At 36.7% G+C, this 18,629-nt stretch overlaps 1 protein-coding gene across 10 annotated transcripts in view; it reads left to right on the top strand.

Annotated features, from left to right (window-relative positions):
* Positions 1 to 18,629, top strand: part of Fhit (fragile histidine triad diadenosine triphosphatase) — a 1,420,772-nt gene that overhangs the window by 296,368 nt on the left and 1,105,775 nt on the right. The window contains exon 1 of one of the 10 annotated variants that reach the window (XM_048801203.1): positions 15,264 to 15,382. The exons of the other annotated variants lie outside the window; for them this stretch is intronic. The gene's annotated coding sequence lies outside the window, so the exon portion shown is untranslated. Of the gene's footprint in view, positions 1 to 15,263; positions 15,383 to 18,629 lie in introns of those variants that run through there. 10 annotated transcript variants of the gene reach the window in all.

Below are 18,629 nucleotides of genomic sequence, written 5' to 3'. Positions count from 1 at the left end.
GAGTTCATGTTATGAAAGTTTGTATATTTTATGTTGAATGTTTAGGTGTTCATGAAGGAGGACAACAGTTCATAAATCCAAATGCTACCAAGAAGACAATTAATTTTAGAAAATTGTTGTTCAGCAGACAACTTAGGCCTAGAACAAAGTGATTCATTTTCTCTATAGGCAATAATGTATGTTATAAAAATTAGGAGATAGTCACACAGAAAAGTGAAAATGAATGTAGATCAATAATTTAATTTAGCTCTGACCTGGCTAAGTTCTAAGGCATGGTTCATAATTTTTCAATGAATAGACCGTTACAATTTGACATGTAGTGTCTCAGTTTCATATTGATCTGCCTTAATGTAGGAATAGCAGCCCTCTAATCTTTAGCAAAACCACATGTGTCTGCCTGTGTATGTCAAACAAAATAGGCCAGCCTGTATATGTCATTTATTCTATTTTCAGAACTACTTTTTTGTTAGCTAAATAATTTTTAAAATAAGGAGAGAAATGGGTTAGTAAATGAATGATGACTGGAAGGGAAAGTTCATGGAGTTTTCTTTTAGTTAATAGACTCTTGGTCTTTCTGCATTACTTAATTGCTTATTAAAAGTGGAACCCTTGATGTACTATGTACAGTGTATATTTATTCAGTGGAAAAGTATTAATTTTTAATAGAACTAAGTGGCTTCTTGGACAAGGGACCCTGACTATTAATCAGGAGGCAAGTGATTGACTGACTTTCATGTTTATTAATTATTCAAGGAAGTTCAATTGTAAAGTCCATAAGAGCAGAAGTAAGTTTTTTATAAGTGAGCCTATGCACTTTAAATACCACATTCATTTATTTGTTTAACCAGTATTTAATACATTTTGTGTGCCAGAGACTGATGGTTCAGTAATGTATGGGACCATATGCCTCTGTCCTCATGAAACTTACAGAACAGTGAGTAAAATAGACAGGTGTCAGTATGTGAAGAGAAGATAGAATGTTTCTGAGTTTAGGAGACTCAGTTTTGCTTGACTCTTGTTTAGCTACAGAAACTGATTCTTTTCTGCACACATTGGCTCATTCTCCTGGAAAGTTAATCTAGTCAATTCTAACTATCATCTGAGAAAATATTTTGTTTAGAGTGTGGAGTCAGTTTCTTAGAGTAAGAGGAGACTTGAGAAGTTACCAGGAGATGTACCCTTAGTTCTCTGTCTCAGCTGGGCCACATTCGATTCCTGGACCAGAACATGCTCACGTGGCAGATCATTTCTAGACTGTGTAGGTTGTTGAAACTTCTTCCAAATAATGAACTGCAAATTATTCCCCTGATCTTTATCTTTATTGATTCCAGTCCTATGTCTTAGGTAAAACCATAACCTCTAATTTATCTATTATTTTGAGTACTTATAACTGTGTTTTCCACTTATTCATATGATTTTTAAAAAAATTATTACTAATTTGAATGAACTAACTGGGTGATAATAACTCTAGGCAGGTAAGTTGTAATTAGAGCAAGTAGGTCATGGGGTGTGCCTTTGGGGTTTATATTTTGTCCCTGGTGCCCCCCTGTCTCTCTGTCTTTGCTTCCTGCCACAATGAGTTAAGCAGCTTTCTTGCACCGTGGTTTTCCGCCATGATGTTCCACCTCATCTTAGGTCCAGAGTGATGGGATCAACTGACCATGGACTGAATCTCTGAAACCATGAGCTCAAAATAAACTTTGTCTCCTCTGAGCTGTTATTCCTGTTAGATCATACCCTGTTAGAATAGTGCTCATTGTTATTTTTCTAGCATTATCATAGTATGAGGGAATGAATGAATGAATGAACAATTTGACTTGTCCAAAAGGCTTTAGGGAAAAATATATAATTAAAACCTTATATATTAGTTTATTAACTATTTGACAACAACTGCCATCATTCTTTCTCTGCCTCATTTTTTTCATCTCCAGTTAAGATACTTACTTCTTGTATGTTTGTTTTCATTTGACCCTGTGTCCAGCCCTTCATTGTGTCCATCCCCCTTATAGTGCCTTCCACTCTTATTTGCAGTATATAAGGTGCCTATCTCACAAGGAGGTTTTGGAAGGGCTTCACAGAAGATGTGAAAATGGTCCTGTTCTAGATCTAGAAGAATAGAAAGGATTCTCCATTTAAGTGGGACTGGAAATGGGACTTTCAGATGTGCACTTAGGACATGTTAGCAAAAAGCACATCCATCCTTTTCTACTAGGCCACCCATAACTGCCAATTTGGCACCTTCCCCCTTGGAGACTTTTTTTTTTTTTAACTTGACTTTTTTCCACCTTAACCATCTCCTTATTGTTATAATTTTGTAATGAGGTATCTTCTAGAAGCTTTTGGGTTAATGCAGGAGGTGAAATGATCAGATTGTGAAAGCTGTAACCTAATCAGTAGATTAATCCATTAGATGGATTAATAATTTGAATGGGCTAACTGGGTGATAATTGTAGGAAGGTAAGGTTCGACTAGAGGAAGTAGGTCATGAGGTGTGCCTTTGGGGTTTATATTTTGTCCCTGGTGCTCCCCTCTCTCTCTCTCTCTGTCTTTGCTTTCTGCCACCATGAGTTGAGCAGCTTTCTTCTGCCATGGTTTTCCACCATGATATTCTACCTCACTTTAGGTCCAGAGTGATGGAGTCAACTCACCATGGACTGAATCTCTGAAACCATGAGCTCAAAATAAACTTCGTCTCTTCTGAGTTGTTCTTGTCAGATGTTTTGGTCAGTGATGGAAACCTATCTAACGTACTCAGTATTGCCTCACAGCTCAAGGCAGAGTAGTTTGCAGTTTAGAGCTTGCATTAGGGAGTTAATGAGCTGGCTTCTACCCATCTTTTACATGTCAGTAGAAAAGGGCTGGTATAAAGTACTTAGGAAAACTAGCAGATCGACTATATGTGAAGTGCTTAATACCTAATACCCTGGAGCCACTATCCTTGTCTTCCCTCTAGTGAACTGCTGAGGCTTACTTCTGGTGCTACAACCATGTGTCCAGAGGCCTCAGAACATGTAGTTGTTCACACAGGTTTTCCCATAGGAACCTCCTCAGTGGCTAACAGAGGTAGTGTTACTACCGTTTTTCCAAGCTCTCAGTTTTCTGATTTTACATCACTACCATGCTTTCTTTCAGCCTCCAGGTGCATGGAATCAAGCACATTTCTTCTTTTGGTAGGACTGGACAGGAATCAGGTCTGATACGTTGCTTCCTCAATTTCTCTTCTTTTGGGTTTCCCTTGGTAAAAGGGCCTGGATATCTGTGACCTCACCTCACAGCTTCATCTGGGAAACCAGCATTCTCATTTCATTCTGGTCAAGATTTCTCTTGATAGGTTTATTGCAGATTGCTGCAGCTGCAATCAGTGTTTACAATCTGATGACAAGTTGGAGATTAAAGCTTGTCATCACTATTTAATTAACCTCAAATTAAGCAGTTTCTGGCCCCATTCCATATCCTTCCACAAACCCATCAGCGCTGCTAAAACAGTGCTGTGAATCCTGATAGATTCCTGGTTGCGCCGCTGGAGAGCAGGAGCTGGTTTAGCTGACACTCTGAAGAACAGCAGTATACCCAAGAACTGAAGCTAGATAACTATCCAAAAGAAATGGGAAGGAGGGGAAGGAAGGATGGCACGTTTCCACTTCTAGGAAGCATGTAGTCTATGAATTACAAAGAAGATGAGCCAAAAACTATTCCAGAGATGGGGAGGGGGTGCTGTTATTAATATTTAAAAATGGTTTTGTTTTCTCATTGCAGAAGTAGTTATGGGTACATAGTAAAATTACAAATGATGATTATGAAAAAGGAGAAAAAATAAGTATCTTAAAAATCTTACTCTGCACATCTGATTTTAAGGCTTACCTGGTAGTGCCCAGGCTCCAGTAACAACTACCACTGGTGGCTCTTGAGCATTTTAAAATGTAGTAAGAGTGAATGACATATGTAAGTGTAAACTGCATATATCTAAGACCTAGTCTGGAGAAGAATTTAATATGTCATTATGAATTTATGTTTTTTTACATGTTGAAATATTATTTTGCATATGTCAAGTTATAAATATATCATTAAATGAATACCATCTACTTTTTAATGTATTTTAGACTTTTTAAAGATACTTTAAAATAACATCTGTGCTTGTATCTTATTTCTATTGGAGAGAGACGTTTAAGTATTTCTCTTTTATATATCATATATTTTTTAAAGAAAGATTGGATTATTCTACATAGAGTTTAGTGTTCTCTTTTTTTACTTAATATTATATTGTGAATATATTTATGCCATGAAATATATATATTATTTTTAATAATTTGTAATATTTGATTATATTTATGTACATTAATTGGTTAATCTTATAGTCTATTGTTGAACAACTAGCTTATTTTCATTTTTTACAATTGTTGTAATTGACTTATCCATAGGAGAACTGTTATAAGACCCACTAGTAGATGTTTTTTTTAATTTATTTTTTATTCAAATTTGTTATATGTGACAGCAGAATGCATTACAATTCATATTACACATACAGAGTATGATTTTTCATATCTCTAGTTGTATATAAAGTATATTCACACCGTTTGTGTCTTCATACATGTACTTAGGGTAATGATGTCCATCTCATTCACCATCTTTTTTACCCCCATGCCCTCTCCCTTTCCCTACCACCCCTTTGCCCTATCTAGAGTTTTTCTAATTCTCCCATGCTCCCCCTTCCAAGTCCACTATGAATCACCCTCTTTATATCAGAGAAAATATTTGGCATTTGGTTTTCTGGGATTGGTTAACTTCACTTAGCCTTATATTCCCCAACTCCATCCATTTACCTGCAAATGTCATGATTTTATTCTCTTTTATTGCTGAATAGTATTCCATTGTGTATATATACCACATTTTCTTTATTCATTCAACAACTAAAGGGCATCTAAGTTGGTTCCACAGTTTAGCTATTGTGAATTGTGCTGCTATAAACATTGATGTGACTGTGTCCCTGTAGTATGCTGTTTTTAAGTCCTTTGGGTATAGACCAAGGAGAGGGATAGCTGGGTCAAATGGTGGTTCCATTCCCAATTTTCCAAGAAATCTCCATGCTGCTTTCCATATTGGCTGCACCAATTTGCAGTTCTACCAGCAGTGTATCACTCACTGTACCTTTTCCCCCACATCCTCGCCAACACTTATTGTTATCTTTCTTCATAATAGCTGCCATTCTGACTGGAGTGAGATGAAATCTTAGAGTAGTTTTGATTTGCATTTCTCTAATTGCTAGAGATGTTGAACATTTCTTTCATATATTTGTTGATTGATTGTGTATCATCTTCTGAGAAGTGTCTGTTCAGTTCCTTGGCCTATTTATTGATTGGGCTATTTTTTTTTCTTTTTTTGGTGTTTACCTTCTTGAGTTATTTATATACGCTAGAGATTAGTGTTCTATCTGCTGTGTGAGGGGTAAAAATTTGCTCCCATGATGTAGGCTATCTATTTACCTCACTGATTTCTTCTTTTGCTGAGAAGAAGCTTTTCAGTTTGAATCCATTCCATTTATTGATTCTTGATTTTACTTCTCGAGCTATAGGATTCTTATTAAGGAAGTTGAGGCCTAATCTGACATGTTGGAGATTTAGGCCTACTTTTTCTTCTATTAGATGCAGGGTCACGGGTTTAATTCCTAGGTCTTTGATCCACTATGAGTCGCGTTTTGTGCATGGTGAGAGGGGTTTAATTTCATTTTGTTGCATATGGATTTTCAGTTTTTCTAGCACCATTTGTTGAAGAGGCTGTCTTTTCTCCAATGTATGTTTTTGGCACTTTTGTCTAACATAAGATAACTGTAATTATTTGGGTTTGTCTCTGTGTCCTCTATTCTGTACCATTGCTCTACCAGTCTATTTTAGTGCCAATACCATGTTGTTTTTGTTATTACTGCTCTGTATAGTTTAAGGTCTGGTATAGTGATGCCACTTGCTTCACTCTTCTTGCTAAGTATTGCTTTATATAATCTGGGTCTCTAAATTTTCCAGATGAATTCCATGACTACCTTTTCTATTTCTATGAGGAATGTCATTGGGATTTTGATTGCAATTGCATTAAATTTGTATAGTGCTTTTGGTAGTATGGTCATTTTGACAATATTAATTCTGCCTATCCAAGAACAAGGGAGATCTTTCCATCTTCTAAGGCCTTTTTAAATTTATTTCTTTAGCATTCTGTAGTTTTCATTGTAGAGGTCTTTCACCTCTTCTGTCAGGTTGATTCTCAAGTATTTTATTTCATTTTTTTTGAGCTATTGTAAATGGAGTAGTTTTTCTCATTTCCATTTCAGAGAATTTCTCACTGATATACAGAAATGCCTTTGATTTATGAGTGTTGATTTTGTATCCTGCTACTTTGCTGAATTCATTTATTAGTTCTAGAGTTTTCTGGTGGAATTTTTGGGGTCTTCTAGGTATAGAATTATATCGTTGGCAAATGGTGCTAATTTGAGTTCTTCTTATCCTATCTGTATCCCTTCAATTTCTTTTGTCTGTTTAATTGCTCTGGCTAGTGTTTCAAGAACTATGTTAAATAGAAGTGGTGAAAGAGTATATCCCTGTGTTGTTCCAGTTTTTAGAGGGAATGCTTTCAATTTTTCTCCATTTAGAATGATGTTGGCCTGGGGCTTAGCATAGATAGCTTTCATGATGTTGAGATATGTTCCTGTTATCTCTAGTTTTTCTAGTGTTTTGAACATGTATGGGTGCTGTATTTTGTAGAATGCTTTTTCTGCATCAATTGAGATGATCATGTGATTTTTATCTTTAAGTCTATTGATATGATGAATTATGTTTATTGGTTTTTGTATATTGAACTAACCTTGCATCCCTGGGATGAACCCTACTTGATCGTGGTGCACTATCTTTTTGATATGTTTTTGTATTCACTTTGCCAGAATTTTATTGAGAATTTTTGCGTCTATATTCATTAGAGATATTGGTCTGAAGTTTTCTTTCTTTGATGTGTCTTTGCCTGGTTTTGGAATCCGGGTGATATTGGCCTTATAGAATGAATCCGAAGTGCTCTGTCTTTTTCTATTTAATGAAATAATTTGTAGAGTATAGGTATTAGTTTTTTTATAGGTCTTGTAGAACTCAGCTGTGTATCCATTTGGTCCTGGGCTTTTCTTGGTTTGTAGGCTTCTGATGGCATCTTCTATATCATCACTTGAAATTGGTCTGTATAAATTATGTATATCATCCTGATTCAATTTGGGCAACTCATATGCCTCTAGAAATTTGCTGATGCCTTCAATATTCTCTATTTTATTGGAGTACAAGTTTTCAAAATAGTTTCTAATTATCTTCTGTATTTCTATAGTGTTTATTGTGATCTCTCCTTTTTCATCACATATATTAGTGATTTGAGTTTTCTCTCTCCTTCTCTTTGTTAGCATGTTATCAATTTTATTTTATTTTTTCAAAGAACCAACTTTTTGGTTCACCAATTTTTTTCAATTGTTTCTTTTGTTTCAATTTTATTGCTTTCAGCTCTAATTTTAATGATTTCCTGTCTTCTACTGCCTTTGGTGTTGATATGTTTTTCTTTTTCTTCTAGGGCTTTGAGATGTAATGATAAGTCATTTATTTGTTGACTTTTTCTTCTATTAAGGAATGAACTCCATGCAATGTACTTTCCTGTTAGTACTGCCTTCCTAGTGTCCCAGAGATTTATATATGTTATATCAGTGTTCGCATTTACCTCTAAAAATCTTTTAAATGAGTGTTCTCATTTACCTCTAAGAATCCTCGTTGATGTCTTTTTCAACCCATTGTTCATTCAGTAGCATATTATTTAGTCTCCAGTTGTTCAAGTAGTTCTTAGTTTTTATTTTATCATTGATTTCTAATTTCATTACATTGTGATCTGATAGAATGGTAGTATTTCTATTTTTTTGTATTTGTTAAGAGTTGCTTTGTAGCATAATATATGGTCTATTTTAGAGGAGGATCCATGTGCTGCTGAGAAGAAACTGTATTCACTTGTTGAAGGATGGAATATTCTATAAATGTCAGTTAAATCTGTTATTGATTGTATTATTGAGTTCTATAGTTTCTTTGTTCAGCTTTTGTTTGGAAGATTTATCCAGTAGTGAACAAGCTACTCAGAATTATTTTGTTGTGGTCAATTTGACTCTTGAACTTGAGAAGAGTTTGTTTGATGGACATAGATGCTCCATTGTTTGGGGCATATATATTTATTATTGTTACGTCTTTTTGGTGTATGGTTCCCTTGAGCAGTATGAAATGTCCTTCTTTGTCCCTTTTGATTAACTTTAGCTTAAAGTCTACTTTATTTGATATTTAATGGAAACCCCTGCTTGCTTCCTCAGTTCATGTGAATGGTATGATTTTTTCCCAACCTTTCACCTTCAGTCTGTCTCTTGGAGGCAGCATATTGTTGGGTCTTTTTTTTTTTTTTTTCCTTGGAATCCATTCAGCTAGGCTATGTCTTTTGATTGGTGAGTTTAGGCCATTAGCATTTGGGGTTATTATTGAGACATGATTTGCAATCCCAGCCATTTTTGTTATTTAACTTGACTTGGTTTTTCCTTTGGTTAGCTTTTCCTTTAGTGTAATACCTCCCTCTGATGATTTTCATTGTTGTTTTTCATTTCCTCTTCATGGAATATTTTGCCAAGTATGTTCTGTAGTGCAGATTTTCCAGCTTTAAATTCTTTTAATTTTTGTTTATCATGGAAGGTTTTTATTTCATCATCAAATCTAAAGCTTAATTTTGGTGAATACAAAATTCTTGGCATCCATTTTCTTTCAGAGCTTGATATATGTTGTTCCAGGATCTTCTAGCTTTCAGAATCTGGTTTGAAAAATAACCTAATTGGTTATTATCTGCACATAACCTAATTGGTTTCCCCCTATATGTAATCTGATTCCTTTCTCTCATGGCTTTTAAAATTCTCTCCTTATTCTCTATACTAGGCATTTTCATTATAATGTGCCTTGGTGTGGATCTGTTCTGATTTTGTACATTTGGTGTCCTGTAAGTCTCTTGAATTTGGTTTTCCAATTTTTTCTTCATGTTTGGAAAATTTTTAGATATTATTTCTTTGAATAGACTGTCCATTCTTTTGGTTTGGAACTCTAGACCTTTCTTTTTTTATCCCAATAACTCTTAAATTTGGTCTTTTTATGCTATCCCATATTTCTTGAATGTCTTACTATGGTTACTTACCATTTTCACTGTGTGGTCTGCATTCTTCTCAAGATTGCATATTTAGTCTTTTTTTTTTTTTAAATCCATTCAGCTAGCCTATGTCTTTTGATTGGTGAATTTAGGCCATTAGCATTCGGGGTTATTTGGTTATTTGTTCCTGTCTTCCAAGTGCCAATTTCTGTTGGTGATGCTTTCATTGAGCTTTTAATTTGGTTTATTATTTCTTTCATTTCAAGGATTTCTTTAGAACTCTATCTCCCTATTGAAGTAATCTTTTGCTTCCTGCATTTGCTTATGTAGCTCTTTGTCAAAATGATTTTTGCTGCCTGTATTTGCTGTCTTATATTATACTTTAATTATGTACATCCTGAACTCTTTCTTTGTAATTTCATGTGTTTTGCTGGCCATGGATTCCAATAATGTGGTATATTGATTTGTTTGGGGCACTTTTTTCCCTTGTCTTTTCATGTTGCTCATGTGTCTTTCTTTCTAGCTCTGTGGATCCAAGGCCATTTTTACCCTATAGGCTTATGTGCCACTGTAGAGTTCCAATATGTCACCTGACTATCTGGTGTTCCAAACTGGTAGTTTCCCCTGAGTAAAGATGGTGATGAAAGTGACCCAAGATAAAGGCTGCTGCTTTCAATGATGGGGTGTCTGTTCGGGTTGGGGGAGCTGGGCAATGGCGTTGTATGATGCATTCAGGGATGAGCTCTGTGGTGTGCAGTGTTGCAGCTATCAGCTTTCTTCAGAGCCTGTGATGTCCCCAGGTACAGGCAGGCTACTGCTATTAGGGGACTATGGCAGAATCTACCGAGTCCCAAGATGGAGGCTCCTGGGGAACCCAACATTTGTAGATGGGGGTCCACATTGGAGTGGCCGCTGGAGTTCCTGCACATGGGTAGGGACTGAGTGTTCTTCGTGGAAGTGGCATCTGGGAATTCTGCACCTGTACTAGGGCAGGTGGTCCCGCAAAGGTACCAGGGAGGCCTGTGTGGGTGAGTAGTCTGGAGTTGGGTGGGAGTCCTGTTCTAACATTTAGGCTGGGGCCCCACATGGCATGGTGGCCGTGATTCCTGCATGTGGAGCTGTGGAGTGGTCCTCTATCACTGAGCAAAGCATATTCCCACTAGTTGAGACCCAGTTCATGGAGTGACACAGAATGCTGCCTCCCTCTGGCCCACCATCTTGGATCCTTCTTAGTAGATGTTTAAAACCCCAGAGAATACCAAATTCTGTATATACTGGATATGATAACATTTAATTTATGAATTAGGTATGGTTAAGAGATTAACAACAATAAGTAATAATAAAATAGAACAATTATAACAAAATGTACAATAATAAAGTTCTGTGAATATGGCTTCTCCCTCTCAAAATATTTTATTGTACTGTGCTTGCCCTTCTTTTGCTGATGTGAGATGATATAGTGCCTCCATGATGAGCTGAAGTGAGGTGATGACATAGGCATTGTCATCTACTTCATAAGAGTTAATTTAACATAGCACTACAATACTCTGACACTTGATCCCAATAAGATAGCTTCTAAGTGAATAATGGGTAGGTAGCATCTATGGCATGGATTCATTAGACAAAAGGATGCTTCATGTCTCAGATGGGATGCAGCAGGGTGAAATGAGATTTCATCATGCTACTCAGAACAACACATAATTTAAGTGAATGGTTGACTGCAGGAGAGGGGAAAACTACTGTTTCAAACTATCCACCAACACACAGGTAACAATATAGTTAGGCTCATCCTTAATCATGCTTGTTATAAGAATGGCTATGTGGGTAGGGTGGATTGTCTCACTATGAGCACATGTTAGCAGGGGAAGCCAAGAGAGGAAAATATCAACTGCGAGGACCACCTTTTTTTATCCAGTAGAAAATGGATTTCACACTCAAACTGAGGGCTCACAGAGGGCTCAGAGATTGGAATACTGATAGAGATGTATTTAGAGTTACAGGAACCAAAAGGATGGTGAGGCAACTATGGAAAGTCTTAAGTGACAAAAGGAGAGAACAGAGTTACCTGAACCCAGTGATAGTCCTAGTGAGGAACGAGAAAGAGGGGACTTTTTATTTTATTTATTTATTTATTTGTTTTTTGGTTGTAGTTGGACACAATACCTTTATTTTATTTATTTTTATGTGGTGCTGAGGAACAAACCTAGGCCCTCTCACATGCTAGGTGAGTGCTCTACCACTGAGCTACAGCCCAGCCTGAAAGAGGAGCCTTAGATAGGAACTCTAGTCATAGGTAGAGGAACATGGGCACTTATCAGAACTCACAGATAAGAAATGGGGTGGGAGGAGAAAGGAGATGGGGAATAAATACCTGAACTCTTTCCTCCTATCTTCTGATTTCTTGATCCTGCCCACCATAGTCTGAGCCTAAGAGAAGCAAAAGAGCATGGGTGCTCAGTCTATAAATTTCCATAGAAATCAGTGCAGTGTTGCATGCCTATACTTCCTGCACTTGGTAGGCTGAGGTGGGAGGATTACTGGGGCCCAGAAGTTCAAGACCAGCCTGGGCAACATAGCAAGACCCCATCTCCAAAAGAAAAACAAGTTAAAAAATAAGCAAAGTTCTTTAAAGAAGAGATCTCTAGCAGGGCAGAGAAGAGTGCAAAATGCACGTGAAGGGGCAAGTAGAGAATACCAAAACCCCACCTCTGATACTTATTCAATTGTGTAGGCATTTACTTTTTCTGAGCATTGGTTTCCTAACCTATAAAATGTGCATAATGATTCCAAACTCAAGAGGTTTGAATGGACATAAATAAAAGAAAACACTTTACACAATGTTGTTTTCTTTACTTGTACTCACCAGTGTCTTTCCAGTGGATCATATCAACTTCTTACTGTATAGTCCATTTGTCATTTCTTCTAAGTTAATTAGGAGGCAAATAAACCTGGGCCTAATATTTAGACTTGAAAAACTCTGCATACATGGTGAAGTAAGCATTTACGTTCTGAATTGTGCATATCAAACTCTTGTACTCTGGTAAAAATCCATAGAATTTTTCACATAGTTGGATAATTAGGCCACATGCTGTTGGCTCTGCTCAAAAATGGTCATTTAAGTGTCCTTTTATTATTTTTGGCATCTACTGGGAAATTTTAATAGCCACTGCCAGTGTGGTTTCTATATGCTTTTTTGAAAATGTTGAAATTGAACAAGGTTTAATAAAATTGCTGTACTGTCAGCTTTAGCAAGCTCTCCCAGAGATAAACCCGGAAAAATAAACCCCAAACCCCAAAATAAATATTTCTATAAATCAGGAACTTTCAGATGTGTTCCCTGAGAGGTGCAGCTGGACTCATGTGGAGTTTGTTCATAAAACAGGGGGGGCGGGTAGAGGCTGACAGCTTTTGAAGTGATTTGACCCCTTCATTATCCTTTGCAGATGTATACTAAAAATGAATGTCAGTGTTCAGAACTAAGGGATTCTGAAATGTCACTTCATTAGTCTTATGTGGAAAAGTGAATAATACAATATTGTAAATGAGTGAGTATATAGTAGTCCTCACTTATCTGTAGTTTGACTGCCTGAGGTTTCAGTTACCTGTGGTCAACTGTGACCCCAAATTATTAAATTGAAAATTACAGAAACAAACAATTCCTAAGTTTCAAACCATGTACCATTTTGAGTAGTATGATGATATCTCTGTCCTACTTGAGTAGTATGATGATATCCCTGTCCTACTTGGAATGTGAATCATCCTTTTGTCCAGCGTATCTGCACCGCATTTACTACTCTCCCATTAGTCATTTAGTAGCTTTCTTGGTTTTCAGATCCACTGTTGAGGTATTGCAGTGCTTATGTTCAAGTAATGTTTAATTTTATTTTATAGAGGCCCCAAAGAGTATGATGCTGGTAATTTACATGTGCCAAAGAGAAGCTATAAAAATGTTTCCTTTAAGTGACAAAGTATGTATAGGAAAAAACATAGAATATATGTTCAGTATTATCTGTGGTTTCATGTATCCACTGGTGGGTCTTGGAATGTAGCTCCCATCAATAAGGGAAAGCAATTGTATATCAAGTATATGGATATTCTTTTTTAAAAATATTTTTAGTTGTTTATAGAACTTTATTAATTTATTTATCTGCCGCAGTCTGGCTGTAGCAAAACAACGGGGNGTCAACCAATAAGGAATCTCCACACTTAATTTAATGGCTTGCTGGCATTACTTCACAAACCACTCCCTCTGGCAAAATGCCAGGCGCCATCTTGACTTGTTTACAGACCCTAACATTTATCTATGGCACTGAGAATCGAACCCAGTGCCTCACACATGTCAGGCAAGGGCTCTACCACTGAGCCACAATCCAAGCCCACTATATGAATATTCTTAAATTGCCAGACCCTTTTAGGGAAGAAAATTATTGATAATTAAAGTATCAAATAAGAGAAACAGTTAACGTTTATTAGCCTTTATAAAGTTCTATTCACTGTTTTAAATACCTTATGTAAATTATCTAATTTAATCCTTTTCAGCAGCCCTATGAAGAGTGGTGTTTTCTTCATTTGACAAATAAGGAAACAGAGGCTCCAAAAGTGAAATAAAGTGATTACAGTTTCATGTTTAATAAGTAGCAGAGGCAGTGTTGAAACACACCATTTAACTCTAGAGTCTGAACTCTTAACTGCTGTTCTATACCATTTCTTTTTAAAATATTTTTGGAGTAACTTGGGAGCGTGAGGATATTTTATAAAAGATGACAACTCAGGCAAGCCTGTGTGGGATATTCAGGCACAGTTTTTATTTCTGTAAATTACTTGCAGACTGTAGACATGTTCCTTGGCTTATTGCTAGAAAATAGCTTCTTAATGGATCTCAGTATTCAATCCACCATCCTAGTTGAGCTGAAGGAGTTTTATGGCCAATGAAGCAAGATATTTACCAAATAGTTAACATTAATGATTTTTGATCTTTAAAAACAAATGTTACTTAAGAATGCGACTTATATTTGTTGCATCATGTACTGAGAGCTATCTTTAATTGTACCTTTATTGACTGTGAGAGGATGCAAACTGGATTCCACAGTTTTAATTAACCATTCCCCCTCTGACATTTCTCTACTGTCTCAGAAGTGATAGTGGATGGCAGTTACCTGTCAGAATTTTTTATAAAGAAGCTAAGATGGAGAAATGTTAGAGTTGTCCTGATAATTAGAGAGGAAAGACAGAGAAGAAAGGGACATGGCTGATGGCTTACCATGTTCATATCATGATTCGGTAAACAGCTTCCATCATTTCTAGGTACATTTTTAAAATCTGAGCAGATAACAGACCAATTGACATTAAAAAATTCAGAAATCACTAATTTCCACTTATATAATTTTTATATTACCCAAACAATATCTTCTTTGTGGACGTGGGCACCTCCTCGACATTATGTATTTTATCTGAGTTTCTGAGGCTTTTCTGTTAGAAGAAGCAACAACATGAAGGTCAAACATAATGGGTCCCCATCTAACACTACACTGATTTGCCAAGTACTCAGGGCACAGTTTTGTTTCTATTATGATAAAAGCCAGAGAGAACACTGTGGAGTTTAAACTTGGTTTCTGTATCTGGTGCCCACATGAAAAGATGAAGTCGAGGAGGCCAATTTATCCAGCAAATGTGCCCACACAATTCAGGAATAATTACCTCCCTTGATATCTGATGGAACTTTCCTACATCCCCATGGAAAAATCTATGTTCAGCCCTTCAGAGCCATTTTCAGAGATCCCACCATAGCAGGTGTGCTTATTTATTTATTTCCATTTTAAGAACTTCACCTTTCCAGACTCCCTTTTAAGGTTTGCCTCCTGCATAATGAATGGAGAAACTAGCTGCTATTTCATTTCCAGGTATCTCCCTGCTGCAGGTGCTACCTGGAGAAGTTTCCCTCTATTTGGCTTGCAAGCCTCATTTATTTTCCTGTGCTTTCTACTGTGGGCAGAGGCTGGCCGGCTGCATTATTAAATTACTATTATTGCACTGTGATGTCTTGGCATGATCAGGGACTGAGGTGGAAAACTTAGTATTGGGCTCGGAACACATCTCCCCATTTCTTAGCTGCCAAGTGGATCCAGTCTGGCTTTCTGGGTCTATCAACTCCAGGATTCTCTGAAAACAAAGGGAAGGTCTGCCTGCATTTGAAGCATTTCTCCTACTCAGTGTAAGGAATGGGCATTTCACTTTCAAGTAGGTTACTTTGGTTTGGGATTAACTGGCTAATTCGTGATGGTCATGAATTTTTTGCAGGGGAGGGTTGGCATTTGACATTCAAAGCTATTTGACTTTTTAAAAGTTATAATGTCATTTTGAAAGCTATAATGTCACTAATATATTTGCATATAGTTCATTTACAGTTTGTACAAGCTTTTGAAGGCTGTCTGTTCTCCACAGAGAAGTTTTTAATTAAAAATACTTGATTGTGTCTCCAAGACTCCTTAAATTAAGGCACTGTTCTTCTGTTTTTCTTCCTCATTACACTCTTGATAATTGACCTACCATTATATATAATGAGAAAATTTATTGTCATATTTTTAAGCCTTTTCTCATTCACTATTATATCACCAGTGCATATAGGAGGTGCTTAGTCAATTCTTGTTGAGGGAGTAGTTTAAACATTACCTGTACATTGTATGTTCATTCATACTGGCACATGTTTTATCATAGATACTGCTTCTTCCCCCTTTGGAATTTTACCCATCTCTCAGAAATGTCCTTTGTGTTTCAAGTCTTAGTATTTTTACACTGTGAGTTTTCTCCTTCTGTCCCTATCTAAAAATATTTCCATTTATATATTAGGTGCTCAATAAATATCTCGATGAATGAACATCTTATAATTTACACTTACACACTTACACAGAACACTTATACAGTTAACTCAAGGAAAAATTGTGTGTAATATTTTATAAACAAAATAGTAAACATGAGGTTTGAGACTCCATTTTTCTTATTCATTTCCTGACTCCTGAATCAAGAGTCTTTCTTATTCATTTCCTGACTCCTGAATCAAGAGTCTATCACCACCCCCTTCCCCTTAGCAATGGGTTTCTAATTACAATAATCTAATCATGCCTTTCCCCTGCTTAAAAACCTTCAAGGGCTTTCCCTTGCCCTGGAGAGGAATGTAATTTAGATTCTTTAAGTGTAGCTGAAATGTTTCCATCCCTGGCCACAATTCTCCCCAAGTCCCCTTTACTCTTGCACTCACTGATTATACAGTTGATTGAACCTGTGATATTTCCTTTTCCCCATGGCTTTGGCATGTTGGGTTCCCTCTGCTTAGACTGCTTCCCACCTTTCCTGAGCGAATTCCTCTTACAGGTCTTATATTGGTCTCATTTAAAAAATGATCCTCTCTTGGAGGTCTTTACTGCCCACCCCTCTGCCACTGCTAATCACCACCATTCTCAACCCCACTCACCTCCAATATTTTTCTTTCTTTGTATGCCTTTGAAATATTTTATCAATAGCATGGAATAATGTGGATTTTTTTTTTTACTTTTTGCCAAGTCAAATTATTAACTTACTACAATTTGAATCTACAACTTTTAAGTTTTTCTCACATAAATTATATTAAAAATTTTTGATACTAATGCGACCCTCCCTTCCTACCAAAACACATGTTTATTATAGATGAATACTATGCAAAGCTTTTGACATGCATTAATTCCTTTGCTTCTCACACCAACCTTATAGTGGATACTGATAGTATTTCCATCATTTTATTGACAAAAGTAAGTTCAGTGAGCCTCATAAGCTCACACAGCTAGTGAGTGAAAGCTGAGATTTAGGTTAAATGCTCTTTATTCTCTATAACTAACATATAGCTAATGTTAGCAAATAATAGGTTAATACCTAGAAAGTATTCAAAATAGTTGAAAACAGCTCTTTTTTGTGTATTGTCTTCCTTTATCCCTTCATACCTACAATCTATTCTGCCCTGGGCTGGGAAGGTGCTCTGTGGGCACCTTCCTTGTCCCCAGACACTGCATTAACCTTTGGTTTTCCCACACTTTTGTAAATAGTTCTGCAGATGGCCTCATATGAGTATGTTGTGTGTGTCATCTGTATCTTTTCCAGATTCTAATTGACAGAGACACTTAAAAAAAGAGCTTAAGACTGTAATTGCGGTTATGCTTTTGTACTTCATATATAGTGTGAAGTTGTATTTACTTCTTTCTACCCTGTCTTTAAGTTTGTATAATGAAATTGAAGATTGCCATATTTCATACTGCCATGAAAATAAATGGCATGCCACTCTCACATACAAAGGGCTTGTTTCCAAAGAATTTGGCTTTGAAACAAGTTGAAAACCCACAGCCCTTCAGGATATTTTCCAAAATCCTTAGCATGATTCGAGGCCTCTTGCATCTTGACAAGAGCTTAATTTGGCGTGGTCTCAATGGCGTCCTCTTTGCTGACTTTAGAAGTGGATTCTGCTCTGTGTCTGGCAGATAGTGTCCCAGCCATCTGGTCCTTTAGAGAGAAATACAGGGGGAAAAAAGAGGGAAAAAAAAGCTGCAGTTGAGATTATCAAGTGTTACAAAAGTGTTTTAAAATAACAGTGCTGAATTTTTACTGCCTCGTTGAATGAATTAGAAGGATTAAAAGAGAATGGAAAAAGATGTAACTAGTATTTCTTGGTTTGTCCTGGTAGTAGAGCATATAGCCCTAGGGTTTCCTGCCCAGATGTTTGGGCAACCCTAGTATAATCTGTCTTTGCTCCTATTACGCTCTCACCAGAATGCCTTCCTTCTCCTGGTTTCCTTTCCCAGATCCTCTTCATCCTTCTTTTTGAAACTTGCCTTCACCCTCTCAGTCTACACGTGTCCCTGTTCCTCAGTATTCCCTGACACCTGCATCTGCCCCGCTCATGTCATCCTCTGATCATTAACATTTTCATTTGTTATTTCAGTAGTTCATATTTTGTGACTTAGCTCCTAAACTATGTGTAAATTTCTTTCTTCAGACTGTTTAAGGTATGCACACTGGTGTCTATAATTCTGGAACGCCTTATCTAGTAAGAGTTCATTAAACATTTGCTGAGTTAAATGAATTTAGCAAAATAAGTGAGATGCTATTTTCTTAACTATGGGCGTAGTTCACAGTAATAGTGTGGTTTTGTATCTGGTTGGGATCCACAGTTTGTATTTTTCCTTCTTCTTGTCTTTATGGAAATTACATTCTAAAAGAGAATATTAAAAATTGATACACATATTACTACATAACATAGTGTCAATCTAAAAGATAACCCAAATGTTTTAGATTGAGTGGTCCAGGAATCCCTCTGTGATGAGGTAAAGTTTAAGGACAGACCTGAATTAAGTGAAGGAAGGACACATGAATATCGGGGGTGGGGGGACAAAAATTCCAGCTAGAAGCAGTGGTAAGACCTGAGGGCCTGAGGGTTT

The sequence above is a fragment of the Marmota marmota genome, unplaced genomic scaffold (genome assembly GCF_001458135.2).
Source record: "Marmota marmota marmota unplaced genomic scaffold, marMar, whole genome shotgun sequence".
NCBI lineage: Eukaryota > Metazoa > Chordata > Mammalia > Rodentia > Sciuridae > Marmota > Marmota marmota.
This window is presented reverse-complemented; position numbering and strand designations above follow the sequence as displayed.